Raw genomic sequence first — 5,373 nt, 5'->3', positions numbered from 1 at the left:
TGACATTTTGGCCAGTGATACTGGAGTAAACTCATCATCTGTGGCAAGGGCCCTGGGATGTTTAATGGTTGTACAGAGTGGAAAGGACCACAGATTACTCTCTATCCCACCACACCCATGTTGTACTCGCAGGTGAGCTCCCCAGCAAGTCATAGGTACCTGTGAATTCGGAGATGGAAGTGTATTCCCTGGGAATCTCCCTTAGGTAGCTGTATCCCAAGTCTTTTTCACCCAACATCTGTAGCAATATCCCACACCGAGAGCCGACACAGAGGTTTTCACTGTTTATAATATAGCTCTGTGCAGTCCCAGTGTGATTTGCTCGGCCTCTAGGGGAGAAGCAGCATATGAATGTAAACTGGCTGGAGACAAGCTTCTGTGTTAATTATCCAGCTTTCAGAGTAAATAGCAACTAAAATACCATCCCCAAGGGAGGTGAGAATTCTTGGGCTCTGTGCTGAGTCAGTGAGGAATTGCCTGTTTTGTGTATTTGTGCATATTTAAAAATTATAGTTGATTGGGAAGAAAACTAGGGATAATGTCTAGAGCTCCTTTGGGTCTGATACCCTGAAAATGCTCAGGATGGCTGGGTAGATAGTAGTCAGACAGATCTGGAGAGAGATGACTGAGAGGAACATGAACACTCTGGAGGCACACGGGGCTTTCACTGAGGGATCAGAGATCAGTAATTCTCATCCATAACTATCATCATCCTGAGCACAAGATGGAGTCCAGTGTCACATGAGCTGGTCACATGCCCTTGCATGCTTCCATGAACAATCATTGGAGATTTTTAAGCACAGGTTAGACAAACACCTGTCAGGGCTGGTCTAGATAATACTAAATGTGGTAAGTTTGGAGGTGCCACGGTGTTGCTTTGGGGCACAGAATATCACACTTCCCACCTTAGTTTACTGCAGGAGTGTTGGTCACTGAGTAATGTGGAGCAAGGCACTCTTTAGGCTTTGAACATACAACTAGGAAGAGTTGCAAAACATTGTAGTATATACCTTTGAACACTTTATAGATCAGCCTAGTGATGTCAAAAGTCAGCAAGTGTGCCTTCTGTGGGTCGTAAGAAAACATCCATCTTTATAAAAATAACAGGAGTACTTGTGGCACCTTAGAGACTAACAAATTTATTAGAGCATAAGCTTTCGTGGGCTACAACCCACTTCTTCGGATGCACTAGCCCACGAAAGCTTATGCTCTAATAAATTTGTTAGTCTCTAAGGTGCCACAAGTACTCCTGTTATTTTTGCGGATACAGACTAACACGGCTGCTACTCTGAAATCCATCTCTATGTATTTGTGCAACATTTTTAATCATTGTCCTTTTCCATCAGTTAATAATGCAATAAAGATATTCATCAATGGAATGAGCTGGTGTACCTCAGTCTCCCATTCCACACAGAAGACTAGGTTTATTATGGTTTTCCTGCTGTAACAGGCTTTGTGCCTGTGTACAGGTGTTAGCTGAGAAGCAGTTTACTAGGGCTCCTTGTTTACTACTCCAAGCATGCCCAGAGCTTTTCCCCAAAATTTTGCATGTTAGAACTTTTTTAGGATTTATGATCAGAATCAAATTCTCTGTTATAATGTTTACCATTAGCAACAAACTTTGCATCATGAGATTTAACAATAAAACCAACAGAGTTGAGTTGTGTGAATAATTCCTTTGCTTTGTTTTAAACAAGTGGCCGATTAATTCAATTAATATATAAAAATAGCACATTACCTCTATATAAACCCATGGTACGCCCACATATTTAATACTGCATTCTGATCTGGTATCCCAACCTCAGAAAGATATCTTAGAATTGGAAAAGGTACGGAAAAAGGTAACAAAAACTATTAGGAGTGCAGAACAGCTTCCAAACAAGGAGAGATTAATAAGATTATCTATTTTCAGCTTGGAAAAGAGATAGCTGGGGGGGTATGAATGGTGGGGGGAAATCAAATATGGAAATGTTATTTATTCCTTCAAATAACACAACAACTGGAGTCAAGTATCAGGGGGAAGCCATGTTTGTCTGTATCCACAAAAACAACAAGGAGTCTGGTGGCATCTTAAAGACTAACAGATTTATTTGGGCAGCAGCTTTCATGGGTAAAAAAACTCACTTCTTCAGATGCATGGAGTGAAAGTTACAGATGCAGGCATTATATAATGAGAAGAGAAGGGAGTACCTCAAAAGTGGAGAAACAGTGTTGACAGGGCCAACAACTGGAGGTTACCCAAGGAAATTAATAGGCAGCAGATTTAAAAAAAAAACAAAAGGAAGTATTTCTTCATAGTCAACCACTGGAAGTCCTTGCCAGATGATGTAGTGAGGGCCAAGACTATAATAGGGTTCTAAAAAGAACTAGATAAGTTTATGCAGTGACTATTTGACAGGATGGGCAGGGATGGTGTCCTTAGACTCTGTGTATTAGAAGCTGGGAATGAGCGACAGGGGATGGATCGCTTGTTGATTCCCTGTTCTGTTCAATCCCTCTGGGTCTCCAGGCATTGGCCACTGTTGGAAGAGGGGATACTGGGCTGGATGGACAATTGGTGTCACCCAATATGGCGATGCTGATGTTCTTATATAGACAGCAGATGTATCTGCCCCATCCTGTAACCCACTATACCCCACTCCCCTCCCAGAGCTGAGATAGAACCCAGGAGACTTGATGGGGTCTGTCTCTCTCCAAAAAAATAACAAAGTAGGAACATATATTAAAATTAAACCTAACCAATGTCCCTTAAGGAAAATGTATTAGAGCTGAGTGGGTCTAATGTTTATTTATTTTTCTTTCTTTCATACAGGCATTAGATACAGTGCTCCTGTCAGCTAGCTGCTAAGTTTTCTGCCAAAATATTAGAGTTTTTAAGAGCTGTGGAGGTCGGGGGAAGGGACATGGAGATGACCCAGCAGATGAAAAGGGGAGGGGAAGAGAAGAGAGGATCAAGCGACAGGGAGGTCCTGTGGAGAAGAGGCAGAGCAGGGATGGGGCCTTCTTGGAAGTAGTGGCAAAGGGTGGGGCCTTGGTGGTCCAGTTACAAGCAATAAGAATGGTGGCAACCCCATGGGTTATACATAGTCAGATTCCCCAGTTTGTCACACTGACACAGCACAATAAGCGCAGTAAAGTGTTCAATGTCTCTTTGACTATCCAGTCAGTGATTCAGGGAAGAGGGCCCAGCACTTTTTCACCAACCAGCTCTGCTCAGAGCTCGGTCTGAAAATCTGAGCATCAGGAGGAAACTTTACGTCCTATTATGAGTAAATAGCCAGAGCAGCCTGTCCCGGATCTGTTTGGTTCTCACCCCATAGATGATGGGGTGTAGCATGGGGGGGCACCAGAAGGTACACGTTGGCAATGAGAATGAGGCAATACCGGGGCATAGTTTTACCAATCCGGTGCATGACGGAGGAGAAGAGATCTGGTATGTAAAAGACTAAGATAGCACAGAGGTGGGAGCTGCAGGTCCCAATTGTCTTGAGCCGGGCATCCTTTGTGGGCAGGCTGAAGATGGTCCTGAGGATCTGGATATAGGACACAGCAATAAAAAACACATCCATACTGGGAACAAAGAATGTCACAGAGAGACTGTAGTAACTACTGGCACAGACGTCGCCACAGGCCAGGTTCACCACAGAGATGTGCTTGCAGTATGTGTGGGGGATGATGTTGGTCTTGCAATATGGCCACCGACTCGCCAGCAAGGGATAGGGCAGTACAAGTAAGCAGCCACGCAGCATCACGACCAAGCCAATCTTCACCACCACATGGTTTGTCAGGATGGTGGGATATCTGAGGGGATTGCAGATGGCCACATAGCGATCAAAAGCCATGGCCACAACAATCCCAGATTCCATTGCTGGAAAGCAGTTAAAGAAGTACATCTGGGTGAGGCAGGCACTGAAATCGATCTGCCTGGAATTGAACCAGAAGATGCTCAGCATTTTGGGCAGGATGGATGTGCACAGGACCAGGTCGGTGATGGCCAGCATGCAGAGGAAATAGTACATGGGCTCATGGAGGCTCAGCTCCTTCTTCACAATGAACAGGATGGTGAAGTTCCCCAAGACAGCTATGGTGTATATGGTGCACAAGGGGATGGAGAGCCAGACATGGGCCGCCTCCAGGCCAGGAATGCCCAGCAGGATGAAGGTGGAGGGGTTTGTGAAGTTGGTCGTGTTGGAATCTCACATGGAGTAGGAGAGAAGGTGTCCAACTCTGAGACTGAACGGTGTTTCCTGCATGTACTGTGTGTTCTTGTGACTTCCTCTATGTGCCCAGGGTCTAGGCTTATGGTCGCAGTGCAAATGCCTGGATAGAGAGTCAATGTAAATATGAGACACTACATGCTCTCCTGGAGGCTGTTGTCATGGGTGAAGCAGATTGGTTGCCCTTCACACACAGAAAAATGATATTTTCATTTAGAAAAATGAATTATGAACAACTGACCCTACTAATGCCAATTCCATACATGATGGTGCTCCATTTCACAATAATTCTAACACATTGTGACGTGGGAAACGTTAATAGGCACCCACAAAAACAAGATTGTGGATATTGGTTATCACTCATCGTTCCTTAATGCAATGAAATCCAGGCTAGAGAATCCATGCTGTAGGGATTTCCCCATTAACATGGTTGCTCAAAATCTGAGAGTGGAAAATAACCAAACCTTTATGTAGTTATGTGGCAGGGGAAACATCCCAGCGAGAAAACACATTGGGGAAAAGACCTGGGCTCCACGGAAGCACCTGCTCATTCCCAGTAGTGGGCAAAAGAAAGATAATGTGCAGATGCCTAAGGAATGGGATGGACCATAACCTGCTCTGGACATATGGTCAGTTATGGTCACCGAATCTCTGTAAAGAATATAGCAGCTAAAAAGGGAGTTTCTGATACAGTCTATGAGAATGGGGGAGACTCCCCTAGTGAAACATACTGAAAATCTGGGACAGTTTAGTGTAGAGAAGATACAAACATGGGAGCATATGATACAGGAGAGGAAAATAAAGAATGGGACTTATTATATTCAAATGGACAAAGAAAGAACAGTTCCTAATCAATATTATCTATAGACACTTCATGTTTTAAAAATGTTAATTACCCTAAAATGAGGCAAATTATGAGCTAAACGGATTAGGGGGTGGAAATTGAGACAGAAAGATGGGAGTGAAAATTCAGAGTTATTTAGAGGAGTTCATTAGGGAGCTAAAAAGCCACGATTTCACAGTGAAAAAAAGTGTATAACTTTGACAAAAAAACCTGGTTCAGTGAGAATGGGGAGGCAGCAACTGGGGTGGGAGGGGAGCAGGAAAAACGAAATATATATGGCAAGCAATACAAATTGGATGTTATGAAAATTGG

The 5,373-nt window shown here is 43.7% G+C and overlaps 1 pseudogene; it reads right to left on the bottom strand.

Annotated features, from left to right (window-relative positions):
- Positions 1-3,253: 3,253 nt before the first annotated feature.
- LOC112117692 lies at positions 3,254-4,202 on the bottom strand (annotated as a pseudogene).
- Between the last annotated feature and the right edge of the window lie 1,171 nt (positions 4,203-5,373).

This window comes from Terrapene carolina, unplaced genomic scaffold (assembly GCF_002925995.2).
Source record: "Terrapene carolina triunguis isolate 2854851 unplaced genomic scaffold, T_m_triunguis-2.0 Scaffold360, whole genome shotgun sequence".
Lineage (NCBI taxonomy): Eukaryota > Metazoa > Chordata > Testudines > Emydidae > Terrapene > Terrapene triunguis.
The sequence above is the reverse complement of the archived record's forward strand: the minus strand, read 5'-3'. Positions and strand labels throughout refer to the sequence as shown.